Genomic DNA, 12,900 nt, shown 5'->3' with positions numbered 1-12,900 from the left:
GCGGAACGGAAAGAGGGAGGGTGGTGGGGGTGGTACAATTACATTAAGATATGGAATTGCTTAGTGTGTGTCAATGGGTACCCGAAAACGTGTCGCCAGGTGTCCCATGCCTGTGCAGTGCTTTTCCTGGGTGTGTCGTACGTCTTTCTCCTTTGCAACACTGTCCTCATGCACACCTGCCCCCTCCTTCTACAAACTCCGATTTTCTGCAAAGGTACAGCAGTTCCAACTTTTCACCAAAAAAAAAAGGATATTAACGGCCTTTAAACTTGATAAAAAAATATATATTTAATACTGATTTTGTTGTAGTCATCTATTAAAAGGATTGATTAGCAAATTTATCTTTACTTTATACAGTGTCTTTTACAATGGGTGCCCACATAAAATGTCCTACAAAGCAGTGAGGACTCTTAATGAAATGGTTTCAAGTTTCCAACTTTATGCAGCACTTTTCTACCAGCCATGCAGCGGGTACATTTCGGAAATGGCGATCACTGTTCCATCGCGAGTAGCTCACTATCCTCCATCTGCTTTTTTTTTTCTTATTACTACAACTGCTACTACTACTACTGCGATACGCCCTTTCTTCCTTAAATACATAACACTCCTCGATCCCCTTGCCATGCGAAGTCCCTCTCCCTCTCTCCCATTCCTTCTCTCTCTCTTGCTCGCTCTCTGTCTCTCTTTCCCAAAACCTGGTTTCAATTAGTCAGTCTTTCCAAGCCACTACATTCCAACCCTAACCCCCCCCCCCCCCAGTTTGGCAGAAAGCCCAGGTTAAGAAAACGAGCGAATGGAGGGAAGATGAATCCCGTGACTCCACCCATTGAAACTGTAAAAAAAAAAAAAAAAGTTTGCAAAAGCAAGAAAAAAGTTTTTTAACTTTTTTTTAAAAGCTGCGCAACTTCGCTCCTTCTCGTCAGCCCCCTTCTAGAAACCTTTCCTTCACCACACCTTCTATTCCATTTCTTCAAATCCAAATAACACCTACATATAGATAAAAATGTCACATTTTCTTCTAGTTTTTTTCACTCATTTGTGCGCATCCACCCTGCACATTCGAAAAGATCTCCTCTTGCACCAGCAGCGTGTTCTAGTGCATTTTTTGGCCCACCAAAACTTTTTTCTTCCTTTCTTTACCGATTTTATTTCCATCCGAAACACGTTCGATAATACTTAAACCCTCATGTCCTCTTCACCCACCCGTCTTCTCTATTTTTTAGTCCTCAGTTTTGGCATCCTCCTGGCGAACGTGATCGCCAAGCTTTCTTGCACCAGGGTCTGTACAAATGCGTAATACTGGATTGTACCAATGTCCACGCTGATTTGCTTACATTTGGCATCTATTTAACTGCCCTCTGGAGTCTCTTCTTTCCAATACACTGGTACATGACAGGAGCCATCCAGGAACGGGACGCCTGGCGATCAAAGGGTACATGCATGTCCTAATCACATCGGACCAGTGGGCCAATCAAGGTGGTGCGCACAGCTAGTTAGGTACCAAGCTACCCACACCCAAAATCACACTCAACGAAGTCCCGCCTACGTGCAATAGCAAAAATATCAAAAGAAAATGAAATTTAAAAGAATTGAACATGCTGCATATCCGCTATGCCCATTAATTCAGTCGATCTTCTCGTTCGATCCTCTGAAAAACAGAAGTACGCAGAAGCCTTGACAGCATCGTGCCAGACGAAACTGGGGCAACACCTTTCCACGTTACGCATCTTTGCGCGCAGCTTACACCACACGAGCTTTGCACATTTGACTACGCAGCGCTGTACTGACAAACAGCCACTGTAAAATGGAAATTCTAAACGACAAAATATGATCAATCGACTGAAAAGACCACACAGACAACTTTTAAACTATATTTAGTTGACAATACATGTTTATAACAAAATGTTTCTGTTTCAACAGCTTTCATCTGTACAATGCACACCAAACTGCACCATCCAGCACCAGTTTACCCTGCTTAGTATTTTTGAACTCGCATTTCGCATAAACCATTCAGCACTCGATATTTTAGTGCCCCACCCCCTCCAGTTCAACAAGTTTCTAATAAGTTTGGCACATGTAAACGAGCCTCACCTTCTTATGTTTAAAGTGTCCAGGCTCTCATCCTCAGCTGCGAGTCCCGTTTCCCCAGTTTAGAAAGGCACCCTGTGCGCCTCCACCCAACAATCTGTTGCCGTGTCTCCCTTAGTTTGCTATGGTGAGCTGTGCCTCTCCTCTCCAAGTCTGTATAGTTGTAACTCCAGGCTCTGAAAGTGGAGAATGGCAGTGTTGTGTTTAAGGGCTGGGCTCTTGTATTGCAGAGGCAGAGCAGGGAGTGGCCCTGTGCCTTTTGGAAGCGCCGCTCGCAGCGTTTACACACAAGGGTGGGGAAGCTGGGCGCGCGCTCGCATGTTTGTGTGTGTGTGCGTTCGTGTGAGGGTCTGCCAGTGTGATCTTGTGGAAAACGGAATCCTCAGTGTCCCAAAGACGTCGTTTACATCCTCCATATTAATTTTTTTAAGAACTGTACTGCAGATATACCGAGTACACGTACAAAGTCAGTTAAGTTAAAAAACAAAAAACAAAAAGCAGTCCATGATACACACAGCAGAAAACTTCTCAACATCTGCTGTCTGGCAGAAGAACTGTTTGAAAAATTGTTAGTGCCCATCCCCCTTTTGCGAAAAAAAACTACACTGACACATTAGTTATACATTGCTAAAATGTTATCTTTTGAAAATATATTGGTATTTCTATTATACACAAGTTTTTTTTTCAGTTTACCACATTAAACGATAAATTAAAACACACGTTTACCTATCTATACAGAGGACACAACTATGATGATACCTTAATTATAACTATAAAGCATGTTGTGTGCTTTCTTTACAGCTGAAGCCACTGTAAGTGTTCATTCATCAATCCATTTCCTGAAGGCCATAATAAAGGTCGCTATCCTGAAATCATCAAGTGCGAAGGAGGTACCACCACTAAACAGGTTGCCAGACCATTTCAGCACAGATGTTTATACCCACATGTATACCAATCAGTTCAAATGGGCATTCATGTGTATGTGAGGAGAAATCTGCAAACTCAAATAATATTCACAAAAACAAAATGGGGAATGAAAATACTCTGAACATGTAGTGACCAGGCCAGGATTTGAACCTCAGACTCTACCACTTCGAGGCAGCATCAATCAAACTTTATATTGCATTTTAAACCAAAGGATAGTACAGTGGTGCTGCAGTTACAGCTGTTTACTTACAGCTTCGCTATGCTGGGGTTTGAATTTGGGCCCCAGTGTGAGCATGAAGTCTGCATGTTTTTATGGTAGAGTATCCACATTATTTTTCCCTGGGTAGCTGAGTTTCCAGTGACCCTAAAATTGAAATATGCAGCTTCAATAAATGGATGGGTGTATCAGTCATTCACAAATAACTGTTATGAAAGGCACTACAGAAACCATATAAAGGTACATTTAAATTCAAAGTCATTAGTTCTGATAAGTTAAAACAAACCTGATATTAGATAAAGGAAATTTGCAGTGCTGTACACGTTATTTGACAGTCCTGGCAGAAGGTCTGAAGCTAAAAATAAATATCTAACCATCTATCCATTTTCTGAATCAAATTATCCAATACAGTGTCTTAGCCAATTAGAACCTAAACTGGAAGCTTCAGATGCAAGTTCCTATCTCCATTTCTTCTTCTGCCTCTGCTGATGACAATACAAAATTCTATCATAGTGAGTCTGTATTCCTTCCTATCCACATTTGTCTGCAAATGAATCTTGAATTAAAAACCTAAGACTGCATTTTCCTAGGTTCCGAGGGAAAAGATCTGTGACTCAAACTGGCTTCAATTCCACAGAAAAACAAATGTTCACAATTATTGTTACTATCCATTCTTCTTCTTCTTTTGGCTGCATCTGTTAGGGGTCGCCACAGCGCATAATCTTCTTCCATATCTTTGTTCTCTGCATCTTGTTCTGTTACACCCATCACCTGCATGTCCTCTCTCACCACATCCATAAACCTTCTCTTGGGCCTTCCTCTTTTTCTCTTGCCTGGCAGCTCTATCCTTAGCATCCTTCTCCCAATATACTCAGCATTTCTCTTCTGCACATGTCCAAACCAACGTAATCTCGCCTCTCTGACTTTGTCTCCCAACCGTCCAACTTGAGCTGACCCTCTAACGTACTCATTTCTAATCCTGTCCATCCTCGTCACACCCAATGCAAATCTTAGCATCTTTAACTCTGCCACCTCCAGCTCTGTCTCCTGCTTTCTGGTCAGTGCCACCGTCTCCAACCCATATAACATAGCTGGTCTCACTACCGTCCTGTAGACCATCCCTTTCACTCTTGCTGATGCCCGTCTGTCACAAATCACTCCCGACACTCTTCTACACCCATTCCACCCTGCCTGCGCTCTCTTTTGCACCTCTCTTCCACAATACCCATTACTCTGTACTTTTTCATCAAGTATTTAAACTCATCCACCTTCACCAACTCTACTCCTTGCATCCTCACCATTACACTGACCTCCCTCTCATTTACACACATGTATTCTGTCTTGTTCCTACTGACCTTTATTCCTCTCCTCTCCAGAGCACATCTCCACCTCTCCAAGGTCTCCTCAACCTGCTCCCTACAGATCACAATGTCATCAGCAAACATCATAGTCCACGGGGATGCCTATCTCGTCTGTCAACCTTTCCATCACCATTGCAAATAAGAAAGGTCTCGAAACCGATCCCTGATGTAATCCCACCTCCACCTTGAATGCATCCGTTACTCCTACCGCAGACCTCACCACAGTCACACTTCCCTCATACATATCCTGTACAACTCTTACATACTTCTCTGCCACTCCCGACTTCCTCATACAATACCACAGCTCCTCTTGAGGCACCCTGTCATATGCTTTCTCCAGGTCCACAAAGACGCAATGCAACTCCTTCTGGCCTTCTCTATACTTCTCCATCAACACCCTCAGAGCAAACATCGCTTCTGTAGTGCTCTTTCTTGGCATGAAACCATACTACTGCTCACTAACCATCACCTCACTTCTTAACCTAGCTTCCACAACTCTTTCCCATAACGTCATGCTGTGGGTCATCAATTTTATACCCCTGTAGTTACTACAGTCCTGCACATCCCCCTTATTCTTAAATATCGGCACCAGTACACTTCTTCTCCACTCCTGAGGCATCCTCTCACTTTCCAAGATTCAATTAAACAATCTGGTTAAAAACTCCACTGCCATCTCTCCTAAACATCTCCATGCTTCCACAGGTATGTCATCTGGACCAATGGCTTTTCCATTCTTCATCCTCTCCATAGCTGTCCTTACTTCCTCCTTGGTAATCCGTTGCACTTCCTAATTCACTATCTCCACATCATCCAACCTCTTCTCTCTCTCGTTCTCTTCATTCATCAGCCTTTCAAAGTACTCTTTCCATCTGCTCAACACACTCTCCTCATTTGTGAGTACGTTTCCATCTCACCTGTATTTCCTCATTCCACCACCAGGTTTCCTTTTCCTCCTTCCTCTTCCAGATGTCACACCAAGCACCCTTCTTGCTGTCACCCTTACTACATCTGCTGTAGTTTCCCAACTGTCTGGTAACTCTTCACTGCCACCCAATGCCTGTCTCACCTTCTCCCTAAACTCAACCTTGCAGTCTTCCTTTTTCAACTTCCACCATTTGATCCTTGGCTCTGCCCTCACTCTCTTCCTCTTCTTGATCTCCAACGTCATCCTACAGACCACCATTCTATGCTGCTTAACTACACTTTCCCCTGCCACTACTCTGCAGTCTTCAATCTCCTTCAGATTGACTCTTCTGCATATGAGGTAATCTACCTGTGTGCATCTTCCTCCATTCTTGTACGTCACCCTATGTTCCTCCCTCTTCTTAAAATACGTATTCACCACAGCCATGTCCATCCTTTTGGCAAAATCCACTGTCCTCTGACCTTCTTCATTCCTCTCCTTGACACCATCCCTACCCATCACCTCCTCGTCTCCACTGTTCCCTTCACCAACATGCCCACTGAAATCCGCTTCAATCACCACTTTCTGTCCCTTGGGTACACTGTTCATCACTTCATCCAACTCACTCCAGAAATCTTCTCTCTCATCCATTGCACACCCAACTTGCAGTGCATATGCACTAACAACATTCATCATCACACCTCCAATTTCCAGCTTCATAATCATTACTCTGCCTGACACTCTTTTCACCTCCAAAATACTCTTGACATACTGTCCCTGGGCGGCACGGTGGCGCACTGGGTAGCGCTGCTGCCTCACAGTTGGGAGATCTGAGGACCCGGGTTCGCTTCCCGGGCCCTCCCTGCGTGGAGTTTGCATGTTCTCCCCGTGTCTGCGTGGGTTTCCTCCAGGCGCTCCGGTTTCCTCCCACAGTCCAAAGACATGCTGGTTAGGTGGATTGGCGATTCTAAATTGGCCCTAGTGTGTGCTTGGTGTGTGGGTGTGTGTCCTGCGGTGGGTTGGCACCCTGCCCAGGATTGGTTCCTGCCTTGTGCCCTGTGTTGGCTGGGATTGGCTCCAGCAGACCCCCCGTGACCCTGTGTTCGGATTCAGCGGGTTGGAAAATGGATGGATGGATACTGTTCCTTCAGAATAACCCCTACTCCATTTCTCCTCCTATCCACACCATGATAGAACAATTTGAATCCACCTCCGATCCACCTGGCCTTTCTCCCCTTTCATTTAGTCTCTTGCATGCACAATATATCAACCTTCCTTCTCTCCATCATATCAGCTAACTCTCTCCCCTTACCAGTCATACTGCCAACATTCAAAGTTCCTACCCTCAGTTCCACTCTCTTTACCTTCCTCCTCTCCTCCTGCCTCCGGACACGTCTCCCCCCTCTTCTTCTCCTTCTTCAGCCAACAGTAGCCCAATTTCCGCCAGCACCCTGTTGGCTAACAGCACTGGTGGCGGTCGTTGTTAACCCGGAACTCGACCAATCCGGTATGGAAATTTGTATTGTTGTCTGCATATTGATTTGGGAAAGTTTTACACCAGATGCCTTTCCTGACGTAACCCTCCCCATTTATCCGGTCTTGGGACCGACACAAAGAAACACACTGGTTTGTGCATCCCTTGTGGCTGAGTTATTGTTACTATCCATTGATGAACCACAGCCGATCCCAATGCTAATTCTGCATATCTCAGGAGGTAGCCCTGGACAGAATGTCAGTCAATGATAGGACAGATTCTGTTACGCATGGGGACAACTGAAAATGGACAATCAACTTAACCTATATATTAGATAGATAGATAGATAGATACTTTATTAATCCCAATGGGAAATTCACATGGGTTGTGTAAGGAAAACTGGAGAGCTTGAAGAAACATCTTGAAGACACAGAGTCACATCATGTCATTTCCTAACCTGTTTAATCCAGACCAGGGTCATGTTGGGTGCTGGAGCTTATCCCAGCTAGCACAGGGTGCAAGGTAAGAATAGGGCAACAGGGCAAGGTTATTTGCAGTGTGAACACACACACACCCCAACCACACACTAGGGCCAGTTCACTTAGCCTACATGTCTTTGGATGGTGGGATGGAAACCGGAATACCCAAAGGAAACCCATGCAGACACAAGGAGAACATTCAGATTATACACAGGGAGGATCCAGGACACAAATCCTGGTCTCCTTACTGCGAGGCAGAAGTGATATCACTGTGCCACCCAAGACACAATGTTCTGACTGGTACTCAAATAGGTAGATTGGTACCCTGTGTCTACAAGTCAGCAGCAGTAACCACTGTGCCACTGTACTCTCAGCCAGTTTATTCAATCAAACATGATTTTAAATTCCATCTTTCATTAAGAACACCATTTCAATGCACATTAAAAATCCTAAATGTATAAACTGCGGCAGCAGTGGCATTCATGACTCTTATTACCCATCCATTCATCCATTTTCCAACCTAATTATGAAGTTCAGGGTTATACAAACCAGAGCCGATTTCAGTAGCTCTGGTTATAAAGCAGTAATCAACCCTTGATAGGACACTAACCAGTTACAGGGCATACTCATACACATACATGCAGTCACAAAAGACCAAATTAGAGTGTTTAATAAGCCTTAAATGCTTGTAACCGTGAGGTGGGAACTGAGCACCCAGAGGAGAACCCATGTAGATCCTAGGAAAGGGCTGCAATGGACTAGCATACTATGCAGAAGTGGTTGCTACCTGGTACATAGTACTGCTGAGATATGTTCTAGTTGTGAGAGAAAAACAAATTTAGGAAATTTAGGGATTGATGGAAATTTTTGTTTACAGTTTACTTTAAGTCATTATTTTTATGATCAAATTTATTTTAGTTTAAAAATGAGTATTTTTTCCCATGAAAAAAGATGTTCCACTGTGGCAACCCCTTACGGAAGTAGCCGAAAGAAGAGGAAGAAGAATAATTAATATTTTTGCCGTTTCAGAGTATTTTTTGGCAACATTTTACAACCTTTTTGAAAGTGTTCCTTCTTGTTCTTTCCAATACTAATAAAGTATAGATAATTCTTAATCAGCCTACTTAGCAATGTCACATATTGATATTCTGCCTGTATTTAGTTTGACGCTCTGTCCATTGTTAAAGAGCTTGAGTTGGATGTACTGAGCAATCAGTCCTTTCTGTATTACTCCATTAAGTTACAGTGATTTAATTAAAAACTCAGAAATACTGAATATACATAAAAATAACAATTTCAGCTTCAGAGTTTGTCCTTGCTATGCTCTGTTAGTGTTGCTGCCATGTGGACTCAGGTTACTTTGCTCAAATCCAGGCCCAGTCACTTTGTAAGGTTTCAGTGTTCACCCGGCATGAATTTTTCTCCAAGATTTTGATTCCCCCCCCCCCCCCCCCCCCCCCCCCCTCCTCAATAACATAAAGGTAAGCGAATGGTGACTCTAAGGTGTGTTTAAGTGTATATTTTTGTCATGCGAGTATAAATGTGGCCTGTGATGGACCCATTCTGGTACTGGCTCCTGCCTTGTGTTGTGATGGGGTGAACAGACCAAGGAAAGTGAGAAGGAATGTTGTGGAATCAACCAGGCAATCCCTTTTTAATTGGCACAAAAAAAGCAACAAAAGAAATAGTTCTCTTAGAACAAAATAGGGTTACCTGTAATTAGCCTAGTAAGGTTACATGTTGTTGAGGGCATAGCCTAAACTGAAACGACAACTTCCTGGGATCACCAGTTTTACGGCATCCAAGGTGGAAGGGGTGAAGCCAGCATTGGGCACTGTGGGCAGGGCTCGGGGGTCTTTCTTGTGCATCTTCTCTGAACTACGGTTGAAAGAGGATATAGAGCTAGTGCCAGCACCCCCGCTCATCCTGGAGTGGTATCGCTAATGTCATTAGATCCAAGACAATGGTCTCCAGGCATACAAGTGTGACAGTGTCAAGTACCGCTAGATTACTCTCTTGCTTTCCTTTAATGTATAAAAAGGGTTCCAATAATGCCTGGATGGATAGGTTTGCCCACAGTGATGCAGATAACAATTCAGTTTTTATATTTTTCCTCTTTTATTAATATTGTTGTGGACTAGGAGTCCCAAAGTGCATAAGTGCCAACACGTTCCAAAAGCACTTCCAAAACTGCCCCAAAATATAACTGACAAGGCCAAGCACTGAATCTTTATAATAAAACATAGCTCTAAAATTAATAAATAAGAAGTTTATTTAAAAAAAAATCTCTGCCTCACTATGAAGCTCCAAAAAGCAAAAAAGGAATACAGGATTTGCCATTGCCCAATGCAATAATCCAAAACAATATCAAAATACACAGCACTGGTTAAAAAATCCAGTAGACACATAAGCACTGCAAAAAACACAGTAACTCACGTTCAAAATTAACCTCCTTACCGTTAGACCCGAGCATTACTTGGGGTTTAAAAAAAAGTGCAAAAAGTGTTAGTGCTGAGTATCACTTGGACAACTGTATAGACACGTCTGAGGTCTTTACTCTCACTTCACCCCCATGGTCAAGTACAATGTTTGCAAAACTGTTGTTACCACACCAATTCGTTCCTCAGTGTCAAAATCACTTCATTCCTCACTCGTAAACAAGACCCTTAGCTTCTTGTACTCCTCCAGTTTGAGCATCGTTCAAACTCTATTAGAAAGCAAGCCCTTTTTTCATGAAAAAACATGACCTCAGATTTAGAGGTGCTGATTTTCATTCCAGTTGCTTTACACTCAAGCATTAAGTTTTCTATCGTTGCCGGCAATCACAGTCTGATGAGTCCAAGAGGACACCATAATCTACAAACAGCAGAGATACAATCTGTACGTTTTCATACTACATTCTCTCCATAACCCCTTCATAACCTGGCCATGAAAATCATAAACAGGTGAGGAGAAAGAATGCGCCCTTGGTGGAATCCTGTGTCCACATTGAACTAACATGACTTTCAAATATGTGATACAATTCTTACTCTGCAAATACAGGAACCGAATGGCACACAACTACATCTTCATAACCCCATTGCATTTAAGGACCTCCCGTAGGATAGTATGAAGGTATACAGTAATAACAGCACATGAGGGGTTTCATCTCACAATGCGATAAATGCATGTTCAAATGTTTAAAATCTCTGGTGGACCATTCATTTGAGAGCCCCATGCTGTATTGTAATCATCTTTTAAAAGAATAGGACATATCCTGCTGTCTAACATGTTAGGACATAATCTTTGATTTCAGAATATCATAAATGCCACTTGCCTTTTACTGTAATATAAACTACTATACATACATTCATCAGAGTCTTTGAAACATTAAAAATGATGGCATGACGTTTCTTTGTTTGTAAAGCAAGCCACCTGCTTTATTTACTTTTCTTAATTATGTATTTATTCTTAATCATTGTAGTCTGTTAGCACTTGCTAACTGCCCCATGTTTGTTCATTTCACCTCAACGACCTGGGATTGCACCTAATATGAGGTCTTTGTGTGCCCTGTGTCAACAGCTGTTGAGAACTGAAAGAAGTAGGCTGCTGTGGGTAAGTTGACAGCTCAGCTCCCCTCCGTACATAAATGTCCAGAACATGTGGCCTCAGATCAGATGACACAACTGTCAATTACTGAACTTTAGCCAAGGTACTCTAGTACCAGGTACACTAATTAGCATCCTTGTGTTTAAACATGGTGGATGTTCTGGACAATCCCCGTCTATCATAGCAAATCAGTAACAATTCGCCAGTTGGACTTAGATTAGTTAGACTATTCCTTCCTGTCATGCCACCTCAGGTATGTCTGCCATTCCTGTTGTGTGCGCTGAAGTATGTCAGTTAGCAGAATACTATCAAATAACTTCCTTTAAATGAAATTAAACACTTCATCTACTTTTGGAAGCAATGAATGAAATCTTAAGTTTTAGTTAAAGTAATAATAGTTAATAGGTAGTCTTCTTCTGAGTTGCATATCCAACATCTTCAAAAAGGATAAAATTTCTGAATTCGTCTTTGCTACTAACATAAAAAAACAACAATCAGGATTTGCTGTGTGCAAGTCATTGTTACATTTGAGTGACGCTCTTGTCCACTAGCAAAACTTCCAGCAGTACTTTGGCCTCATTAGTGTCCCTATACCCAACTTCTCCCAAGGAACAACTCCAGAGTAGAAGAGAGGACACCCTTGATTGAGAAGGCAGGATCTATATATTGCAGTACTTTTCTCACCTAAGAACATACAAGTATGTTCCACATCCCAAGAGTCAGTTTCCATTACCTAGCCAATAACTACAGAATATCTGTGCCACTCTTGCTCATTCCCCAACTGGCATCACACCTAACCTTAATCCTTCTTCTTGTAGATGGAGAGGCCACATGGTGACTACACACAACTTTTTTCTGGACCACCAGGTGATCACTGAAGAGCTCTACTCCCAGGCCATGCCCTGTGAATCATGAGAGTCATTAATGATCCAGAAAAGTTATCAGACCAGCTCTTAGGAACACCCCTCTCCAAACATTTTAATTATAAGACCAGTGAGGCACACAAATCCTCCCACCATGGCAAGATCATTTAACCAGTTAAAAAATTAAGTAGAAAAGTGTTTTATAACCAAGAGCAATAAATATTAAGTATGCTAATGGAAATTTAACATGGAACACTAGGAAATATTCTTAACTCTTGAAAAGGCTGGTAATAAATGTCATAGCATCTTCAGTATGGGAAAGGTGCTATATAAATAAAATGTATTATTATTATTATTATTGTTTTAGCCAGGGTTCCTCTCCTAGATTGGGTTCAAATTCATGTTTTAAGTCTCTTTTGTTCTTTTTTGATTCTTTTATTTATGTTGATTATGTGTACGATTCTTTATTTTTATTTTGTCTAAGTACGTAAACTGCCTTCGTTATTTTCCATGAGTGAGTGAACCCCCAAGAGATGGGGCCAACTGCCCATCACTAATATGAACTGCCCCCCACCATACAAATACGGAGGGTTTTTTACAGTTCCTGGCAGTTAATTTAGTTAAGTCTATATGCCCATCTTCAGCTATAGCCAGGAGCTCTGGAAAGTGACGGAAAGAATACAACTAATAGTACAACTGTTTGAAATAAGGTTCCTTTGCAAGGTTACTGGGATCTTTCTCTCTGCTAGTGTAAGAAAGTTGGATAATACAGATGGAGAGTAACTTGGATTAGAACCAAATTATATCAAGAGCAGCCAATAAAGGTGGTTTGGGCATGTGGACAGAAGAAACCTTAACATCTTATACAGGATGTGTACAAGACATGTATCCCACTGGGAGAATACCTATCAGCAAACCCAAGTCACACTAAAGAGATTTTATCTCTCAGCTTGTATGGGTGTATCTGGGAATTATCCAGAAGGAGCTGGAAGAAGTTGC

At 42.3% G+C, this 12,900-nt stretch overlaps 1 protein-coding gene across 1 annotated transcript in view; it reads right to left on the bottom strand.

The window, feature by feature from the left end:
- ahnak (AHNAK nucleoprotein) overlaps positions 1 to 2,282 on the bottom strand; it is a 74,932-nt gene extending 72,650 nt beyond the window's left edge. Inside the window, exon 1 of the mRNA XM_051930897.1 lies at positions 2,092 to 2,282. The gene's annotated coding sequence lies outside the window, so the exon portion shown is untranslated. The remainder of the gene's footprint in view (positions 1 to 2,091) is intronic.
- Between the last annotated feature and the right edge of the window lie 10,618 nt (positions 2,283 to 12,900).

This window comes from Erpetoichthys calabaricus, chromosome 1 (genome assembly GCF_900747795.2).
Source record: "Erpetoichthys calabaricus chromosome 1, fErpCal1.3, whole genome shotgun sequence".
Lineage (NCBI taxonomy): Eukaryota > Metazoa > Chordata > Cladistia > Polypteriformes > Polypteridae > Erpetoichthys > Erpetoichthys calabaricus.
This window is presented reverse-complemented; position numbering and strand designations above follow the sequence as displayed.